Source organism: Pteropus vampyrus, unplaced genomic scaffold (assembly GCF_000151845.1).
Source record: "Pteropus vampyrus isolate Shadow unplaced genomic scaffold, Pvam_2.0 Scaffold110, whole genome shotgun sequence".
Classification (NCBI taxonomy): domain Eukaryota; kingdom Metazoa; phylum Chordata; class Mammalia; order Chiroptera; family Pteropodidae; genus Pteropus; species Pteropus vampyrus.
The window spans coordinates 4,558,414-4,566,934 of NW_011888891.1; the positions used below are offsets into that span (position 1 = coordinate 4,558,414).

Sequence of the window (8,521 nt, forward strand, 5' to 3'; positions counted from 1 at the left end):
GAGCCCTTGTCACCAGGAAATATGATTACAGCATTCAACATTGTCATTTAATTTGTTTTAGTATTCAATCTGGCCTTCTACATCCAGAAATTTCTACACCCAAGCAATGAGCAAATGAAGTCAATTTAAATTTATTGCAGTTGCACTAGATGTATCATATACCCACTGTGGCTCCTCGGGTATTGAGATGGCCCATGAAAAGCCTGACAGGAGGGCTTTAACCACAAACACAAATTCGAGGCTTCCTACAGTGTCCTGCTTATGGCACACGGTGAGCCTCTCTTCTGGTACCCAGTTCCCTGCCTGCCATGTGCTATACAAACACTGGTAACTGAACTTCTGCAGTAATAAGGGGGACTAAAATTGGTTCTGTGTGATGCCAAAGCCACCCATCCAATTGATTTAAGACATTACATTGCTTTTCTTATAAGATATTACACAAAGGAATTTGTTTCTCACTAAGTTGAAAGATTTAGAGATTAGACAGAACTCGAATCCCAAGTCTCTTAGCCCCTTATTCTATCAACTAAAAAATGTGAGACTTAGTACTCATGGTTTCTTCCTTCATGCCTCCCAGTACCACTTAAAATTAAAATTAATATTAAAACCACTCAAATATGGTACTGTGGTAGCATAGGAAAAACAGGTGGTTGACTTATATTTTTTCCCTTTTAAAACTGCCTGCTGATTATCCCATCTGATATTCCACTATGCTGTTAAACTAAGCATTTACAAAACTGGGCTAAGCCCTACTCCTAGCCTAGCCCACCAACCCCCTCCCCCATAAAACCATGGCCTTCATTCTTCTGTGCTTCTTAACTTTTGGTTGATTTCAATTCAATCATTATTGATCATTTATTTTGTGTAGGCTTTGTGCTAAGGGCTGGGGTCCATAACAACAGGCTAATAGGTTAGGTTTAGAAAAACTCTATTCTTCTGGAACCACGTAATAGATATGGAACTGGGGAAGTAGGAAACCAAAATTTAGAGTGCTTACAGTGCCAAGCACTTCATAAGTCTTTACAATATCCTCATGAGGATATATATGTTATTATGCTTCTGGAAAAGAACGAACATGCTAAGATAAGTTAAGCAGTTTCTTCAAAGTCATAGTCAGTGGTGAAACTGGAATTTGCACTCTGATCTGTCAGATTTTAAAGTCTAAGCATTTTCTATCACGAGATGGGAGAATCACTATTCTCCTAGTCTCTGAGGCTAAAAACTTAGAGTCACCTTAAACTTCTCATCTCTCTTATTAACTACATAAAGATGGCTTTACTTGCCAGCCACAGAAAATCCTGACTCTGATTAGCTTAAACAATAAGATAATGTATTATCGCACATGATGAGAAGTCCAGAAACCAGATGGCTCCATTCAACTTCTCTAAATTCTCTTGACTTTGCCATCCTCTATGCTTTGCCTGGTAACAAGATGGCTACCCAGAGATTCAGATACCACCTCCAGAGAAAGAAAGGGGACATGTCTAACGGTGTTTCTTTCTTAAGAACAAAAATCATTTTCCAAAACCCCAGGACAGTTTACCCCACATCACTCTGGCTAAAAATGGACATATGTCTACCTCTAAGCCAATCCCTGGCAAAGGGAGTGGAATGAACACAATTGGATTATAAGCTAACCAGGATCCACCTACTGGTGCTTGGGATGGAGTCAATTTCCTTCTTCCCGAAACTCAGAACTAGGTGGAGAGGTGCGTTCCTAAACAAAATTGGGAATTTACTAGAAAGAAAATGGAAGTAAATGCTGGGTCTACCACACTCATCTCACATCTCCAAGTTCTGCCTATTCTACTTCTTAATTCTCCCATATGTACTCTTTTCTTCCCATTGCTTCAGTATAGCCCTTTCTATCTTTTTCTAGGTTACTGTAATAGCATCCTAACTGGGCTCTCTATCTCTAATTCTCTCTTGAGTTTAAGCTAGATTAAGCTTCCATAGGTGCAATACAATGATTTGCCTTTTTTTTTTTTATCCAGAAACTGCAGTGACTGTTGATCAGGCTGTTGAAGGCCCTCTAAGATTCAGACCCAGTTTCGCTTTTTAGCTTTATCTCACACAAAGTCTCACTCATCGAAGTAATTCAGCATAACTGAATTACTTTGAACAGGTAAGAGGGTTTCAAAGGGTAATTTGAGGGCTAAGGGAGCTCAGAGGGGCATTACCTCTAATGCTAAATATAAGTCATGTGTTAAGACACATGCCCACCATAGAGAGATGAAGAGGATCCTATCACTAGTACTGTTTTGTTCTAAAGGCTGTGCCTATTTGACCAGCCTTTAAAGTGGAACATCTTCAATGACAATTTCTACTTTGCAGTTATTAGATGATCATAATATCCTTTCAGATATCTGTGAGCCCAGAACTACCTGGGTCCATGCTGCCACCCACGGCAGCACGTTCACCAAATACCCAATGACTCTTCTGTGGAACAGGATTTAGAAAGATACATTTTAGAAGAACCGCTTTGTTCTCGGATCATCTCTCACTAACATTTGTATAAAAAACTATGTGCTACAAAGGTAAATTAAGATACCTTGACTGGTTGAAATTATCTTCAAATCTATTTTTTAATAACAAATTTTTAATTAAATTTATTGGGGTGACATTGGTTAATAAAATTATATAGTTTTCAAGTGGACAATTCAATAATATGTCATATGTATATTGTACTGTGTGTTCACCACTTGAAGTCAAATTTCTTTCCATCACTATTTAATATCATAGGACTTTGTGTTCTCCCTCTTTTTTTCTCTCTCTTTCCCGCGCGCGCGCGCACACACACACACACACACACACACACACACACACACACACACACACAAGCTGTGTTGGCCATGACTTAGGATTATGAAATAATATAGAGAATAGAGACATTAATATGGCAAAAAAATAATCTCTAGCCTAGGAATATAAGAATTATGTTCTTATTGACTTTCTATAGCCCCTCACAGTTTAGCTCCACTACTGCCCTATCTTACAACCTCTCTAGCAATACTACAATCGCTTCTCATGGAAAGCAACTGAGGAATATGAGGGGAGATAAAATGATTAAATCTCCATATGGGACCCTCATCACAGATTAGAAAGGCTCATCTTGGGGTAGGGATGTGAGAGTTGTCTTCAGAGGCTGCCTTTGAAGGTGGACTTAACAAATCATCTCCTACTAAGATCAAGGCACTCCAACTTCTTGGCACGAGGGAACAACATTCAGAATCATTGGTTCCCTCCCTAATGTCCAGACTCAGTAGAGACAAAGCCTACATGGCAAATATAAAGGAGGTAGAGAACACCAATTCCACTGCTATGAGTGTTCCAAGGAAAAGGGGAATACAGGTTATGCAGGTATCAACTATTTCTTTCTTTTTAAAAGAACTCCTCCTCACACCCAAACAGAGTTGTCAGTGACTGAACTGATTTTCAAATTGATTAAAACCTGGGACATCTATCACTCCCCATATACTCCCCCCTTACACATACACCCCTATCACACCCAAACATCTATAGTAGAATGTCTATAATGAATAAGAGGAAAAATGTATTGAGAGTAAAATTAAGTGAAGAATGAAAGAAGCTGCCTCTCAGTAACAGGAATTTAATTTCAGACATAAACCTGAAAAGTTTACACTATTTGCTGACTATTAAAGCTAATTCTTTGGAGTCTGTCAGATAGATTGGTATCACTCATGGCTCTCAAACTAACCATTCCTACCTACTTCTATCTGCTCCATTTTTAAGTTATGGCTAAAACTGAGTCTAAAATTAAGGCTTAAAGAAATGAAAAACAATTAGCTGTAAACTGGGAAATTCTAGGAAAATCTTCATAACATTTGGAGTTGAAATTGAATCGTCAGTGGAATGGGACCCTTCTTTGTTTGTCCTATGTGAGCTAATGTATGATGGAAGTAGTATAATGCAGAGGTTAAGTTTGAGATTTGGGGAACCAAACAGGCCTGGATTGATTCCTGACTTTGACACTTAGTAGTTGTGCAGCCTTGGATGAGTCATTTATCCTTAGTAGCTTTGTCTATAAGATGGATATAAGATAGTATATCACATAGATAAATAAGGTGATGCCTACAATGTACTTACAACTATTCCAGACACATAGTGAGTTATCCACAAATAAAACTGTTCTCAATAAATATACTGTAATTATCATATGGCTTTTAAAAATCCACTTGACTTCAAATCAGACCTAATACACTTTAGCCATAGCATTTTTTCTCATTTTGAATGAAATAGGTTTCCATGTGTAGTTTTTCTTACACAGTATGTTGCCGAGTTTCAAATTATAACTCTAACATTAAAAAATACCCCCAAAAGATGGTCTAAAAAGAATGAGAAAAAAAAAAGAACATCAAGAATTTATTTAAAATACATTCAAAACAAGGATATTTTTAATGAGTTAAAAACTCCCTCAAAAAAAAAAAATGCAAACCCAGATGGTTTGATCAGTTAGTTATACTGTAATGGTATCAGCTCAATACCAAAACTTGAAAAAAATGCATACGACAAAGGAAAATTATAGACTAGTCTGTCTCATGAATTCAGTTTAAAGTCCTAAACAAAATATTAACAAACATAATGGACAAAAATCTATAAAGAATAACCATCAATACTAGGGTGAGTTTATCCCAAGAATGATTTAATGTTAGAAAATCAGCTAATGTAATTCAATTCACTAAAAAATAAAAGAACAAAATCATGATTACCCTAGTAGATACAGAAAAAGTATTTCCTAAAACTAACACCCATTCATGATTTTTTAAAACTCTTAATAAACCACACATAGAAAGAAGTCTACTTAAGGGTTTTCTACCAAAACATAAACAAACAAACAAAAACTTTAGTAAATATCACATTTAAAGATGAAAAGTTAAAAAGCTTTGTTCTGGAACAAGTCAAAGATGCCTACTATTAGCATTTCATTCAAAATAGTGTTAAATAGTCTAGTCAGAATAGTTAGGCAAGAAAAAGAAATAACAGGTAGAGAAACAAAGAAAGAAACAAAGTTTTACTACTCACAGATTATTTGATGTTGTATGAGGAAAATCCAAAATAGATTCTAGATAATTTCTTAGAATTAATAAAAGAGTTTAGCAAAACTACTGAATAAAAGTCAACATACTAAAATTGATTTTACTTCTATATACCAGAAGCAAATAGAAAATTAAATTTTGTAACCATTTCAATGTCATTAAATATGTGAAATACTTAGAAATAAATCTAACAAGACAGTTACAAAGCAGTATATAAAAGTTGATTGAAAGATGCTCAGGTGTTCACAATTACATTTGGTTTCCCTGCATTCTGGACACCTTCTTGCTCCTAGTATGACCAATGTGATTTGCTTTTAGCAAAGAGAGATGAGTAGGAGCTTTAAGGACCGGTGCGCTATTCAGTTGTCTTTCTTTTCTGCTGCCTCTGCAACCAGCAGTGGTCCAGATGGTGATGCTCTATCAGCCCGGCTGCTGAGTGAGGATGACACAGAGTAGATCTCCAGCTGACCCACAATGGACACATGGCATAGACAAGAAATAAATCTGTGTTAAGCTACTAAGCATTTTAGGTTGTCAGTAACCAAAGCATAACTGGCCTATCCTGTCCATTGCAGACATTAGTCCTTAGGTTAATGGAGAAATAGATCAAATTTAAGAATTACAAAACTCAATAATCAAAAACACATCAATTCTTCTAAAATAGGTTAAATAGAACTTGATAACCTGGTTCTAATAATTCAAAAGATACCAAGAAAGGTAAGTTATTCAGAGAGAAAAAGTGAGGAACTTGTCATTCTAAAAATCAAGATGTATTATAAAGTTATAGTAATTAAGACAATGTTGGATCGGTGCAAAGATAAAGATTGATGAAACACAATCAAGAGCCCAGAATCAGACCCATACTTAGATGTAGACTTAACCTACAACAGAGCTCAAAACAACTTTTCAAAGAAAGGTACTGTGACAACTCGTTACCCACAGGGGAGAAGTAAAATTTGACCTTTACTTCCTATCATCCACAGAAAACAATCCCAAATGGATTAAAGATATACCCATGAAAAAACAAAACCATAAACCTTTCAGAAGATAATACAGGGAAATATTTTCATGACCTCAGGTTGGAAGGATTTCTTAAATAAGATATAAAAGCACAAACAGGATAAATATGGAAAATTTAGCAACATTAAAATTAAAAACAACTTTCTTGAATGGACACCGTAAAGAGAGCAAAAAGTAAGACACAAACTGAGAGAAGATATTTGCAACGCATAAGATACAGCTATGTACTAACATTCAAGATATATAGAAAGAAACTCTTCAAGTCAATAAGAAAAGGGCAAAAACCCAGTACGAAAAATGGACAAAAGACTTGAACAGGGATTTAATAAAAAAGAAATTCAAATATCCAATAAATTATTGAAAAGATGCTCAATTTTGTTAGTAACCAGATGAATGTACATTAGAAGAAGAATAAGACATCATTATACATGCATAAGATAGAGTAATAAGTCTGACAATATCAAATGTTAGTGAGACTGTAGAGAAGTGGAGACTCTCATACACTGTTGGTGGGAGAGTAAACTGGTACAGAATCTTTGAACTTCTGTTTGGTAATATCTGGTAAAGTTGAATATGTATTTATGCTATGTCCACTAATTCTACTCAGTTACTTACACTAGAGAAATACTTGCTTGCGTGCATTAAAAAATACGTATGAAATATTTAAAGCACCATTGCTCACTGAACTAGGAATAACCTAAATGCCAATTATCAATAGACTGGATAAAGAAACTGTCGCACAGTCATACACTGGAATACCATACAGCACTAAAAATAAATTACATCAATACGATGGATGAATTGTAGGAATATAATGTTGAATTTCAAACCCTAGAAAAATTCACATGATGCAGACTACTTCCATTGATATAAACTAATAAACATGCAAAATTATTTAGAGATACAAATATCTGTGGTAAGTCAATAAAAAAATATAAAAGTCAAGAAGATGGTACCCCTGGGGAAGAGACAATGAACTTGGAAATTCCAAGGCACATGGTACTAAGGACGTTATATACACATATTTTAAGTGTAATTTACATTTTATTTTTTCCAGGGTATTGTTCTTCAGAGTTATCCCCTTACAAGGGCTTTGGTGGAGGTTGTGGAGCAGCCCTTGCAGGTCTAAATCAGGATGGGGTGTTCGGTCCTTCCAGGCTTCACGAGATTCCTCACTACCTTGCTGTGAATGCACAACTTGCACAGTAATGTAGTTTCGCATCCAGCTTGGGAAGCACACAGGCATTGAAGACACTCACTTCAGAAATGTCCCTCATGGCTGCAGCTTCTACTATGCTTTGAATGATGAACTTCTTAATAGCCTTGTCCTTGGGCACACAATGAGCACAATTAGTGCAGCAAATAGGCTGCACATAGCCATGACACTTCTTGGCACAACTGTTATTCCGTCCCTTTTTGGTCATCTTGGAAGCTAAGAGCCAAAGGAATGGGATGTTATATATTTTTTTTTTTTTTACCTGGGTATTCACTTCAAATTATACCTATTTTAAAAAAGTTATTTTTCAATTAGTTAACATACAATATTATATTAGTTTTGGGTGGAACCTAGTGATTTGGCCTTTATATACATTATGAAATGATTGCCCTGATAAGTCTAGCATCCACTGACACCATATATAGTTATTACAATATTATCGACTATGTTCCCTGTGCTGTACTTTACATATTCTTTTAATATACTCTTTTATGTGTATATTTCACAATCTAAAAATTATTTGGAAGTTATTATAGACACGCAGAAAGTTGCAAAAATAATACAGAGCAGTCCCCTGTATTCACAATTTTGTAAAATACCTCTCCCGTCTCCCTCAATCCCACAAAAAGACCCAATATGAAAAAAAAAAAAAAAAACTAGTGAGGAACTGAGATATGTAGAATGTGAATTTTGCTGAGCAATAAGCTTGGGGAAAAGCTGATAAACTACAAAGTGATTTTTACCTGTCTTATTTTTCATCTTGGAGATGAATAATGTCAGGTCATCATTATTTAAGTGAAAAGAAATAAAATAGAACTGAAGGGATTGTATTAGAGCGTCACATTTAAGTAATTGAGAAGTGATAGAATTCCAAGGTGACTTAAGACAAATTTAAATATTCTTACTAGAAAGGCAAGAGGACACTCATTTGAAGTCATGTGAAAATAATTTCTTTGAAAACCAGGGATAACATTTAGATGGAAACACTCAGCTACGTCCAGGATATTTTTATAAGGCCTTAGAAACATTAAGCCCTTTGTGTTTTAGGGTGAAAAATTAGGTTGGCCTTGAGATGAAGCTCCTAATTCCCTTATCAGTTGTTACTAAAATTAGTCTTGCTCTTAACTGGAACCATTTACTTCCATCAAAAGCAACAAGTACTTGAGCACTTATGTTCCAGCCTAGGAGGAAGCATCGCTGGTATACTCCACCACAAAAGCCAGCCAAG

General features: G+C 35.6%; 1 pseudogene; it reads right to left on the reverse strand.

Annotated features, from left to right (window-relative positions):
- Window positions 1-7,159: 7,159 nt before the first annotated feature.
- Window positions 7,160-7,501, reverse strand: LOC105295650 (annotated as a pseudogene).
- Window positions 7,502-8,521: the final 1,020 nt, after the last annotated feature.